The following is a 14,443-nucleotide window of genomic DNA, read 5'->3' on the forward strand; positions in this document are numbered from 1 at the left end:
GAGCTCATTTCTGAAAGATGGGCCACAAGGTTTTTCAACCACTGAAACTCTTGAAGACCTATTTCTTAGTAAGACAGAGGAGAGTTGTTATCTATTTCATTATAAAGAGTACTCAGAGTGATAAAATCCTAGGTGATTGAGTATTGGAGAATCTTCCCTCTTCATCACTGTGGGGCCAAATGATCTCTCTCGGGCATCCTAATAAAGTTATTTAAAATTCAATATTTATTTATTTATCAATATTTGCACCTATTATGTGCCAACACTGCGCTAAGTGCTGGGGATACAAAAAACGGTATAGAATCCTGCCTAAATTTCAAAGTTAAAAACTTCAAAGAAGAAAAGTCCCCCCAAAGCAATTTAGATGGGATGTATAGTCCTCATTGTCATAATCACCTAAGTTGAAAGGGCAGGGATCCCTAACTTTTTCAGTTCCCTGGGAGTAGTGGCAATAGTTATGGTGGCAATTATGACTATAGTTAACTTGCCTGATTTTCAAACCTACTCCCTCACTTGATGCCTCCCTTAGTCAATGTGCAACATTTTTAGGACTTTGTAAAGCTTAGGGCAATGACCCTGATTTTGTTCTCCCTCAGAAAAGTTCAGAACATTCTATGAGCTACCAGAGTATAAATACCTGAGTATTTCTGGGGTAGGTCTAAGATAGATCAGTGACCAGAAGGGTAAGTAACCTTCATTTTAATGTATGCAATGAATCTTCTGCAGTTGGTTGGTACCTCGAGAAAAAGGAAAGTGGACCTAGAAATGAAAAATAAAGGTGCTTAGAAATGTCTAAGGCCAGGATGCAAAGAGTGGGAAAGTGCAAGATGCCACGTGAGATTTCAAGACTCTTAGCATGTGTGGAAAGGGAACATGGGGCCGTTCAAATGGATTTCTTCCCACCAGTATAGAGAGTACATTTTCCGCTGACAATGAGCTGCTTGCTCTTTCTTCCCTATTTTGTTTGCCAGGAGAGATTGAAAAGGCAGGATGTTGCCCTAAGCAGTTTTACAACGCTGATCAGGCAAGACTAATACAGTCCTTGCTCCCTAATCATTCACTGACATGCGAAGCTGAGACCAGAGAAATAGCAATTCTTGGTGTTCAAAGTCTCTGGGTTCAAAGCTAGCAAGGACTTGGGGAAAGAAAAAAAAAAGTGGGTTTTTTTTTCCAGCTAAAACACTATGATAAAGTCAAGCATGTGATGTTGACCTATTTGCTGCACTAGCATAGCTTAGCGTTCTTAAAGAGATTAAGCATGCGCCACAGAGAACAAATTCATTACAGATGTTTTTTTCTTCTTTATTCTTGCCTTCAGGGGGAGAAGAATTGGATTTCTTTTTTCCCCTCTTTTTTAAAGGGGGAGAGGGAGAGGGAGAGGGAGAGGGAGGTGGGAGGGGGAAATGGGAGGCATTTCTGTAAAGAATTCCCAAAATTACTGAAAGTCCAAATCAAAATGACACCCAGAATAATTTTTATGCTAATGACCTGCACCTATGTCCCCTTTAAGAATACTCCCAATTCCACACTCTAATGATAATAATAGCTGGTATTTACATAACATTTCAGAGGTTGCAAAGTGCTTTGCATACTTTGTCTCACTGGGTCTTAATAACAACCTAGGAAGGTAGGTTCTATTATTATTGTCTTTTTACAGAAAAGGAAACTGTAGCTTGAAGAGGCTAAATGACTCGTGACTTGTTTAGGGTCACTCCACTAACATTATCTGACATAAGATTTGAAAGCAGATCTTCTTGACTACAAAGTATTGATATCTGTCCATTATGCCACTCAGCTATAGAGTAATCAGCTTGTGACTAGACTGTGTATGCTTATTTCTAAATGCAACCCACTCTAAAAATCCCAGGAAGCCTCATCTTCTCTAGAAAACCTTCCCAAACTTTTCAAGCCCACTGTGATCTCTATCTTCTCTGAATTCCTGACCTATACTATCTATACCAGGGGTGGGGAACCTGTGGTCTTGAGGCCACATGTAGCCCTCTAGGTACTCAATCCTGAATCCAAACTTCAGTGAAGTTGGTTAGGACTTGGATTCAATCAAAGGGCTGCATTTGAGGCCCTAGAGAGGCACATGTGGCCTCAAGAGCACAGGTTCCCCTCTCTTGATCTAGTCTTTTCATCTAGATGCTTAGCATATATTGTCCTCTGGGTCAGAACTTTCACCTCCAGGCACTGTCCATAAGTATTGTGTTTTTAACTGCTAAATGTTACCAATTCCAGTGAATTTCTTACATCATTGGAACTATTTTGAGTTTCAAGTAAAATGTAAATGCAAAATAACTGAATTCCTTGAGGGTTACAGCCTAAAATCAGACAGCATTCCCACTGGCGAATATATAGGACATACAAACCATGGCTATGTAACCAATTGAGAGAAAATCCACTGACCACCTAAAATGCGATTTCAATTCTCTCACAAAAATTATAAATATTAAATATAAGACAGTTAACCACACATTGTCTTTCTGTTGATAAGCAAACCAAATTGAAGAAATGAGACAAATTTTTGGCCAAATAATTGTCAGCTCTCTAGACTTAACTCAGAAAAAACTCAGCCTTTCTTGCAATTGTCCATTTTAGACTTTGATGGGGACTCTGAATAATATGGAAAAAGAGAAGCTCCTAAAATATGGCTCTTGAAAGAGTTGCCGCCTTCCGCAGGGCAGTGTGATATGATGGAATAAACAATGAAATGAGAGTCGTCACCTGGGTTTTGGTCACAGCTCTGACATTAACGAGTTATGCAACCACACGTAAGTCACTTATCCTTTCTAATACACTCTCTCCTTAGAAGTAAAATGAAGGTGTTGGATAAGATGCACTCTCCGGGTCCTTCCAGTTCTAACCTTCTATGATTCCAATTAAATAAGTCATCTCATACAGTCTCTACCCCTCAAACAGGTACCAGTTCAAAAAGACAGTTGCACAATCAATCCAGGGGTGGCAAACTCTCTGCCTGTGGGCTGCAAGCCTTCCTCAAAACTTCCCAGTGCAACAGAACTGAGTTTAAATGTAATTGGGAAATTTTTAACAAAAGAAAAATACAACATAAATTATGTTAATTTGTGGATTTCAATAACATCAATGGTTAATATTATTAACAATAATGTTACTTTTTTAAGTCAATATGTGACTTTTGGGATCCATTTGCAATTGAATCTAACATCACTACCATCTGACCATTTATTAAAGGCTTATTAGATCCAAGGTATTTTAATATTCACCAGGGATCTATACACATATTCACACATAGAAATAGAGATTAGACCTGTGTATTCATTGGTTTGATGAAGTGGTTGTTGTCCTTCATTCTCAAAGAGGACCAAAATGACATTACTATGTTAGAGTTAAGTTACATTATGTCCATCTGTGGCCAATCAAACCAATGTGAGCTTGGAATGCAAATAGTCTGTGTGAACATTCGAGGTGGATTCTCGAAATTTGCGCATCTTGCATTTCTTTTGAGCTATTTCAATTCTGCTTTGCTTATAAAGCACAACACCTTCTCTGAAGTGGGCATACCATTCTGAGTGGTCCTGTGCCAGCATCTCCCATGTCCACACAATCAATTTCAAAGTTAAGAGAGACCGTGACAGTCCCTGTATTGCTTCTTCTGCCCAACATGTGAACACTTGCCCTGTGTGAGTTCTCCATAAAATAGTCTTCTCGACAAGCGTAAGTTTTGCATTCGAACAACATGGTGGCCTGCACCATCTGAGTTGTGCTCTCTGCAGTAGAGTTTGAATGCTTGGCAGTTTAGTTTGAGAAAGGACCTCAGTGTCTGGTACCTTATCCTGCTGGGTGATCTTCAGAATCTTCCTAAGATAATTCAAATGGAAGTAATTCAATTTCCGGCATGGCACTGGTATACTGTCCAGGTTTCACAGGCATACAACAATGAAGTCAGCACCACGGCTCTGTAGACCTTCAGTCTGGTAGTCAGTCTAATATTTTCCTCACCCATGTGAGGAAAGTCCCTCCCCTGAGGCAAGTAAGCACCTTCCTTGCAACTCACAATCTTAAAGAGTTTCCCTAAGCACTGGAAAGTTAACTGACTTATCCAGGGTCAACAGCTAGTATATGTAAGAGATAGTGCTTGAAGCCAGGTGTTCCTGGTTTCGTGGATAGCTCTCCATCCATTCTTTCATATTGACTCTCACAAACATACATGCTTTCATCAAACAGTTAATAATGGATATATATATATATATGTATATATATATATATATGTGTGTGTTTGTGTGTACATATATATAATGTGTATATGCATGTATGCATGCATGCATATATGTATGTATGCCTATTTGTACACACATATGTTCCTGGTAGCTCAATGGTACAATGGATAGAGTGCTGGGCCTGGAGGCAGAACAACCCAAATTCAAATCCAGCCTCAGACACTTACTAGAGGTATGATTCTGGGTAAGTCACTTGACCCCTGTTCTCTCAAATACAAAATAGGATGTAAGGTTAGATGTGGAAAAGTGGTTTAAAGGTCATCTAATCCAACCCCTTCATTTTACAAGGAATTGAGAAGCAGGAAGGTTACATGGGCAACTAGGTAGAGGTCACATAGCTAGTAAGTATCAAAGCTGAGGCTTGAACTCATGTTCTCTGATTCCAGATTAAACACTTTACCACATTATCTCTGGGTAAAGCAGAATGTGCAGCAAAACTGATCTCCAGGTGACATTGAGGCTGGTTGCTTTGCACTCCCCCACACACTTAACTCTGTTTGCCTCAGTTTCCTCATCTGTAAAAAATGAGCTGGAGAAAAAAATAGCAAACCTCTCTAGTATCTTTGCAAAGAAAACTCCAAATTGGGTCACAAAGGATTGGACAAAACTGAAACAACTCAGCAACAACAACACACACATATGACATATATGACATAAATTAGATATATGTATATTATATATAATATTTATATATATAGGTAGATAAATAAAAGTTGATGATAGATAGATAGATGGATAGATAGATAGATAGATAGATAGATAGATAGATAGATAGAAAGAATGAATGGGTAAGTCATTGTTAGGAGATGTAGGTGGGATTTAGGCCAAGGGTGCAATTCATCTAAATTCTAATGCATTTTTACTACACTAAAGAATAGCTAATTTCGTTACATAAGCATTTATTAAATATGTGCTGAGAGAATGAATGAATTAGTCAATGGAGTAATGGGTCTGATGTGGACAGATAGGAAAAGAAGCCAAATATTATAACAGTCTTAATGTCCTCAGACTGCCCTTAAACAAAACCATATAGGAGAAGGGGAAGCATGGAACATCATGAAGAGCAATAGACCTGAGAAAAGACTTCATGGGGCACAGGCTCAGGTGTTTGTTGTGTGACTTCCATTGTTACCTAACTTCTCTGGGCTTCAATATTATCTGTTAGGATGGATGAGGGGTACTTATCCTGGGGTCTGTGAAGTTGGCCTTAAAAAAAATCGATAACTGTATTTTAATATGATTGGCTTCCTTCATCATCTTTTGCATTTTATTTTATACATTTAAAAATAGCATTTGTCACTAGACTGTCAAATTCGTCCATCATTTTTGTTGTTTTAGTCGTTTCAGTTGTGTCTGACTTTCCCTGATCGCATTTGGAGTTTTCTTGTCAAAGATACTGGAGTGAGTTGCCATTTCCCTCTCCAGCTCATTTTACAGATGAGGAACTAAGGCAAACAGGGTTAAGTGATTTGCCCAGGATCACACAGCTAGTGTCAGAGTCCAGGTTTGAATTCGGGAAGATGAGTCTTCCTGAATCCAGGCCCAGTGCTGTGCCATTTAGCTGCTCTCTCTCTCTGTCTGTCTCTGTCTGTCTGTTTCTCTGTGTGTATGTGTATGTATATATATGTATGTGTATGTACATATATATGTTTGTGTATATATGTATGTCCATCATACAAAGAAGGATAACAATTCTTTGACTAGATGATCTTTAAGTTCTGTCTAGCTACAAATTCTGTGATTCCTTAGTTTATAATGAACTGCTAAGACATGTTTTTGATCTAGCTCCATTGTTGTAAGTCAATAAGTTTAGCTTTTGGGTTCTCCCAAAGGAAGTGATAGTGATGCTCTCCCTTATCATAATCAAAGTATTTAGAAATTAAATAACCATCCTGAGCACCAAATTTAATAATAATGGGTCATCGAAGCAATGCAAAAAAAATTCCATTTGTATTAAAGATGTCAGGAAGAATTGACTTACCATAATATGCAAATCAGAAGAAGATTGAACCTCAACCTAATGCATTCAATCAGAATTGTTTGTTTTCAGGTTCTTTGTAGTAAAAGAAAAAAGAGAAAAAGAGTTTCCTCTCTGCTCCACATTTGAACAGCGGGAGGGCAGGCACTGAAATTTTTCAGGAGAGTGATCGTGTGGCTAAGTCACTTGGAAGAAGTTCAAACGTCATGTATATTACCACTCTTGACAACTCTAACTGCAGGACACAAGGGGAAAGCAATCCAGGAAGGGGCTAGAGCTGGCATTTCCAGGTTTCTTTTTTATATAAATGTCCTGACACTGATCAAAAACTGCAGATTTGGGGGCTTTTGTGTGTGACCTCAGTGTAATGTGTCCCTGGACAGACACACAAGGGCAAGGATGGGGGATTTTACTTGAATGAATCTGGGAGCAAGCTACATATTTGGCCTCTTCTCAAATCAACTTCGGTTTCTTGAGTTGGAAAACACTCCATTTGCTATTCATTGTTTTCTGCTTTCACTGCTGTCTTTGCTTTTCTGTGGTCTAGACAAAGTGAAAAGTATTACCAGAGCATAACAAGTAGTTTTAGGAAAGCATTTAAAGGAGTTTCCTTTGGGGTCCATAGTGCCTTTTTGTGTGTGTTATGTTTCTCTGTACGTGTAGTACGTACACATGCATGCCTATGTGTAATAGCGCATTTAAAAGACCAACTTTTTTGCATTGATGGACAGATCTTTAAATGAGTTAGTCATCCCTGGCCCAAATGTAGAGGGACATTAATGCTTATTCAGAATCAGCAATGGGTATAAATAAAATGGCAAAGAACTTTAAAATGGGGTATTAACAATGCAAATATAAAGTTATTTACACCTGGGAGTAGAACAAGAATGAAAATAATGAAACACATTAAGAGCAAGAAGCACCCTGTTTCCTTCCTTCTTAAATCACTATATAAATGCCAGTTATTAGTATTATTATTTGCCTACTACTATCACCAGGCCTCCAGGAGCATTATACTGAAGTCCTGCTGAGCTCAAGCAAGGTTTATCAAGCAGAACAGGAGTGTGCTGGTGAATGTTTAACAACCAGATCTGGAGCAGGGGAATGTGTGCAATACACTTTTAAGGTTAAAATGCAGTGACATTTTCTTAAATCTAAAACAAAAAGCCAAACCCTGATTTGTGAGGTATAAATGCTCACCATGAATATTTAATAATTCCCATTAGAAATGGTTCCCGCATACTGTAGGTGGGATTTTAACCCAGGTCCTCCAAATGCAGAACTAGTGTATGCTCCCTTTTATCTTACCTTTCAAATAATGACAGAAGGCTGGTTCAGAGAGCATAAGTGACTTACCCTTGGTCACACAGTTGTAAATGTTGAAGGCTTGGGAGTCTAAAGACCCAGGCTCACAGTCCACCACTGACATCAGCTATCTTTGTAATGCAAGAGAGTAGCATAACCTCCCAGCTTTCCTTATCTGTGAAATGAGAGGATAAGACTAGATGGCCACTGAGGTCCCTTTCAGCTCTAAATCTTTGATCCTATATTTGGTAGGATTTTAATACAGATACTTCTAATTCCTAAACCAATAATCTTTCTACCATACCAGGTAGAAGCACTTGAGGTGGCTAGATGTTACAATGCACTTGGAATCAGAAAGCTCTGAGTCCAAATCCTCTCTCAGACACTTACTGCCTCTGTTGCTTCTTCTGCAAAATGGACAACATAATAATAGGACCTACCTGATAGGCTCCTAAAGATAAAATAATATATTTAAAGCTCTTTGCAACCCTTAAAGTACTATACAATCCTTAGTTACTATACCATATTGTCTCACATTTTGGCCCTGGAGAAGAATTAAGGTGTGGGTAGCATGGGCAATCTCCTTAAAATATTGGTTCTGGAAGGAATCAGTCAACGAGAGAGAGAGAGAGAGAGAGAGAGAAAGAGAGAGAGAGAGAGAGAGAGAGAGACCATAGGAGCAAAGAGGACTTCCAATGTGGGAAGTCCAGACCTGGAGTGAGATTTCAGGGCAAAGAGATTTGGGGGGAGGGGAGGCATTGTAGATAAAGTCTGGAGAAGAAAGTACAGGAGAGGGATGTAGACACAGATGGCCTAGGCATCCTCCTTAAAACTGAGGTTATTAAACACATACACACACACTCACCCTGTTTAAATTCCCTGCGTAGGGTCACACAGTAAGCTGATTGTAGAGGGAAGAACAGAACTTTTGGCATTGGCTTTTGATAATGATTTTGCAATTTAAAGAGCAAATCCCTGTTAAATTCAACAACATCCTGATTTCCAGGGCATTGTGTCCACTCAACAAGATCTGAGATACATGGAAAATTTCAGAAGAAGTGATTACTATGGTTGGGTCAGTAGTGAAGTTCTAGGATTGCCAATATTCTTCTTCCCTTTTACTTGGCATTCACTCTCATATGAGGAAAGAAACAAACAAACAAACAAACAAAAACAGGAAAGAAAGAAAGATAGAAAGAAAGAAAGAAAGAAAGAAAGAAAGAAAGAAAGAAAGAAAGAAAGAAAGGAAAGAAACAAGGAAGGAAGGAAAGAAGGAAGGAAGAAAGGAAGGAAGGAAGGAAGCTAGGAAGGAAAGAAGGAAGAAAGAGAAGATTACTTTTAGGAGAGTTGGCATGGGAAGAGCAGGTAAACAGAAGAAAATAAGTAAGATATTGAATGAAAATAGGCTATGGTATCCAGTAACTTCATGCTATCCTCAGGGATCACTGCATTGGTATCTCATCCCAACCACTGAGTAATCATTCTAAAAGGCAGCCTGGTATTGGAGTCAGAAGACCTAAATTCATATCCTGCTTCTAACATTTAAAAACTCTGTGATCACAGGAAAGTCATTTATCCCCTCATGCATTTGTTTTTATTGGCAAAACGTGCATTAAAAATACCAACACTAACAACTTCAAAGGATTGTCGTCAGAAAAATATTCTATATAAATGAGTTTTTAGTCAGTTTTTAAAAGAAAGTACTTAATAGATTTTTATACATCATTTATTTTTAAATAAGTTCCTTTCCACTCCTCTGAGTCTCCAGAATTTTCTGTCTCTTCTTATAAACAATGATTAAAAAAGAAAAAAAAAGTTCAAGCAAAACAAATATATTGAACATCTGCGACAATATATGCGACATTCCGTACCCATGGTTCCCTATCTCTGCAATGATAATAGGCAGTTAATTTTCTTAGACTTATTAATATTATCATTGTCAAGAGTTTTATTCAAACCATAAACCAATTAAATATCCTGTTAACAGTGGTCCTTTGATCACATGACAATCCTCATTGTATTTGCCCAAGAGATTCAGATAAAACATGTTCTAGAAGTAATGGCTCTGATGTGGCGTGGCTTGACCTATGACATGGGAATCAACCCGTGAAGCTGTGCCCACAATATTGGCTCTACAGATTTTCTTTTTAGTATATTCATGGTTTAAGTACTTGGATGTCCTACTATTAAAAATCTCTCTAGGGGTGGGTGTGAAGGGAAAAACAAATATAAAGGGATAGAAAGAAGAGAGGGAAAGAGGAAGACAGAGAGAGAAAGAGAGAGGAAGAGAGAGGCAGAGAGAGAGAGGAAGAGAGACAGGGGGAAGCGGGAAAGAAAGAGAGAGAGAGAGAGGGAGGGAGAGAGAGAGGGAGGGAGGGAGGGGGAGAGAGAGAGAGAGGGAGAGAGAGAGAGAGAGAGAGAGAGAGAGAGAGAGAGAGAGAGAGAGAGAGAGAGCTCATGGTATTTATTATTTGTTGGGCCCCAGAGGCCATAGCTGGCCAGAGGTCACTGGCAAGTGTGAGCACCACTCAGCTCCTTAAAAGGATGTGGCCTTTTATTGATTTATAATGATGGCAACAGTTGGAATTGTCAGGGGTGCTCTTTCCTCCTTGTGGGTGATGAGAGAGAGAGAGAGAGAGAGAGAGAGAGAGAGAGAGAGAGAGAGAGAGAGAGAGAGAGAGAAAGAGAGAGAGAGAGAGTTATATTCATGAATCATGCAAGTTGTCTCCTACCATGCCAGTGAAATTATCTTCTATACACTCCCCATCAATATCATTGACCTTTGTCATAAAATGCAGGTCGCTTATATCTATATCCCATTAAAAGCATCATCTTACAATCACCTCTTCGGTACTATTAAAGTCATGTCAAAAAGAATCATTGACTTATTGTCAAACACATCCAACCTTCTACATTAATGTATCTGGAGACACCTCACTAATCAGCTGGCAAACAATGCAAGAAGCCCAGGAGGCCAGAGGGAGTCAGCGACAAAGAGATGCTGCTCTCTCCCTTTTTACATAGCACTTTCTGGCTGTACCATTCACTGTTGGAAAGTATTCAACCTAGTTCTTTATCATGGGTTGCCTTTGAATGGTCTTTGTATTGTTTTTTATTTTTATCTCTATACACGTGCTGTATTACACCTATCAGACTATAAATCCCTCCAGGGCCAAGACTACTCTCTCATATCACTCCAGGCTCTAGCTGAGTAGACAGTGAATCTTGAATAAACATAGGCAGGTATTATTTAAAAATTCAGCTGAATTTGAGATAGTCTCCTTAGGAAATGCTTAATGTCTTAGTCTTGCATTCATTCATCCCTTCGTTCAGAAGTATTTATCCAATGTATGTGTCAGGGCTTTCCTCAGAATAATGGCCAAAATGAAAAGGGTAAGAAGCAGCCTCTGCCCTCAAGGAGTTTACAATCTATTTGGAAAAACCAAGACAAACACAAATGGAAATTAAGGAACAATACAAGTCAGTATTACAAAAATAAGTATTTCAGTAATTCATAGAAATTCGATTACAAAGTGAATTAGGGTGATCAGGGAAGATTTCAGGGAGAAAAGCGCCTGAAACTGATCCTTAACAAAACAATCAATTTACAAATTAGTATTAAGCATTTACTAAAGTGTCAGGCACTATGCTAAGCATTGTTATTATGACAAATGTGAAATAAATCTGGTTTTCAATGAGCTTACATTCCATTAGGAGAGTCAGAACGTAATTTACCTTAAGAATAGAAACAAAAACTAAATAAACAATTAATTAGTTAACTGATCTTCCTCATATTAACTGATGAGTTTCAGATACAGAGGAGGAGGAAAAGGAGGAGGAAGAAGAGAAGAAGAAGGAGAAGGAGGAGAAGGAGAAGAAGAAGAAGAAGAAGAAGAAGAAGAAGAAGAAGAAGAAGAAGAAGAAGAAGAAGAAGAAGAAGAAGAAGAAGAAGAAGAAGAAGAGGAGGAGGAGGAGGAGGAGGAGGAGGAGGAGGAGGAGGAAGGAGGAGGAGGAGGAGGAGGAGGAGGAGGAGGAGGAGGAGGAGGAAGAGGAAGAGGAAGAGGAAGAAGAAGGAGGAGAAGAAGAAGAAGAAGAAGGAGGAGGAGGAGGAGGAGGAGGAGGAGGAGGAGGAGGAGGAGGAGGAGGATGAGGAAGAGGAAAAGAAGGAGAAGGAAGAGGAGGAGGAAAAGGGGGAGGAAGAGGAGAAGAAGATCTGAGTTCAAATCTAGCTTCACACATTTAATAGCTTTTATCATCTACCTTACAAACCTTAAAGTCCTATATAAATGCTAGCTGTCTAGCAGCAGCAGTAGAAGTAGGAGTAACAGTAGTGGTGGTGCTGGTGCTAGTGGTAGTGGTATGTATGTAGCACTTTGGGAATTAAATTGCTTCTTCCTAACTGAAACAAGCACATTCATTATCAGATGGCCTTTATTGCTTCACCAAAGGATACCTAATCTGTCTTCCCTACAACAGATAGTCAAAAAATCCTTCTTTGCCACTCCTTATACCACTCAAGGGCAGCCAGGTAACACGGTAAACAGTGTGCCGGACCTATGGGTTAAGAAGCCCTGGGTTCAAATTCAGCCTCAGACAATAAATAGTTATGTGACCCTGGGCAAGTCACTTAACCCTATTGGCCTCAGTTTCCTCATCTGTAAAATGAGCTGAAAAAGGAAATGACAAACCACTCCAGTATCTTTGCCAAGAAAACCCCAAATGGGGTCACAAAGACACTAATAAAATGAAAGAAAAACAAAGAGACCAGAGATCCAGGGTGATTTGCCCAATGTCAAGCAACTATCAAAACACATTCATTCTCACCCTGAAACTTGGGCCGCGATAAGTTGAGGACTATAAAGCAAAATCAGCCAATCAACTTTTTTTTTCTTGAAGATTCCTTTAAAATCCTTTAAAAATCTTGATTTCATTTACATACACGCCTGCACACACACACACAAACACACACACACACACACACACACACACACACACACACACACACACACACACACCAGCTTGTAAGAAGAGCAATGCTTTTAGTGGAAGTCTAGCAAATGGCTGGATCCTCAGCCCCTGTGAATTAATTCATACCAGATTCCTGGGTACAACAGCAACAAATGAGCAGCTTTATTGACTACCTCCTCTCTTCGACTGGATGCTGCAGCTGAACTGACTAAAACAGTCAAGTATATCTTGTCAAAACACATGCAGTGGGAATCTGCTGCTTCTCTGGGCTGACTTCACTGTCAGAGGCTTCAGTTGGGGGGAGATTCTAAAGTCCTGGCCACAGACAGGATCTTGGGCAAACACTTAACAGTGCCATCCCAGAGATCAAATGAAACCTCTCGTCAATTTCGTTGAGGAAAAGCAGCATGATCCAGCTGACAAAATGATGTATTTTATGAATAATAAATTTCTCAAGGGCTTTAGTCTGCCTTATTTACTAGACAACCATAATTTGTAATGTTTACTTAAACACTGGCTCTCAACAAAACACTTAGAAGCACTTAGCATCTTGTCCTCAAGCAGTTTGCATCTGAAATCTGGCTGGTTCATTTGATTGTGCTGAAGGCGTTCCTTCGCCACTGCCGATATCAGTGATGCCCCCACGGCCAGAAAAGGATTGCGATGTCTGGACAGCAACACACTAAAAATAGAAACCTCGATGGGACTGGAACAAAGCATTTTCAACCTGAAATCATTGCCTGGTGAAAGATGACTTCTTACCATGACCCCAACAGGAGCTGGAAACATTTTCCACCCATTTAGGGAAGACCCAGCTGAAATACATAACCTCAGAATTCTTGTTTGCTTGTTTGTGTTTTCCTTTGTCATCCACTGATATACTTTCCTGGTTGCTTTAGCATTTAAAATGAATTAAGTACTATTAAACCTCACTTTTAGGTAGTTTCATCAGTACAGCCTAAGGGGATATAAAACAAGGAGCTTTTTCTGGCAGAAATCCAAATACTAATGGTGTTAAAAATGCCTTCTTATTGCATTTAAGTCAGGAGTTAGGTCAAACAGACAAACAGATTTTTAGAATATGTTTAAATAAGAACTCTATTTAGTGTTTCTCTATAATGCATCTGTTTTTTCTTCCTAATAATGAACAGCCTAGGTGATATGGGATTCTACTGTGTTATCCAGATTTTGGGCCTCAGAGCACTTAAGAATGATGGGGATGAGCATGATAATGGTGGCAAGATAAGAAGACATGAAAAGCACAGCAGACCACATGAAAGAAGTCTCAACTAAAATGAGAAGTGCAGTAGAGCACTGCCTGGAAGCTGCTGTATCAAGGAGGAAGAATGATAGAGGCAGCTTGGTATTGTAGAAAAGGCACTAAAATTGTAATCAAGATCTCTCTCTCTCTCTCTCTCTCTCTCTCTCTCTCTTTCTTCTTCTTTCCTTTTTCTTCTTTCATTCCAACCTTCCTATTTCCTTCCCTCCCTCCCTCCTTCCTCCTTTCTTTGCTTCTTTCTGTCTTCCTTCCTTGATACAGAATTGTGATTTTTTTTAAAAATTTCATAATGGTGGGGAACTCAGTGCAAAAACTCTAGTCTAGCCACTGAAGCAGAGTGGAAGCTATTCTATAAATTAGAATGTATTAGATAGTTTCCCACATTCTTGAAAGGTTAAGTGCCTTGTTCATAGTTCACAATTAGTATGGGGCCTCCCTGGTTCCAAATCATGGAAACTCTATTCATACTAAACTGCTTTGACTAGAGTTAAGATTTTTTTGGTTTAAATCCTGCCTCAGACTTAGTAGCTATGTAAATATGGGCTCTATTAGTACAACAATAAATACATATTTTGGAAGGGACTGGTTTATACTATCATGGAATTAGAATTGGAAGAGAACTTAGAGGCCATTGAGTCACTTATTTAACAGATG

This window comes from Trichosurus vulpecula, chromosome 1, assembly GCF_011100635.1.
Source record: "Trichosurus vulpecula isolate mTriVul1 chromosome 1, mTriVul1.pri, whole genome shotgun sequence".
NCBI classification, from domain to species: domain Eukaryota; kingdom Metazoa; phylum Chordata; class Mammalia; order Diprotodontia; family Phalangeridae; genus Trichosurus; species Trichosurus vulpecula.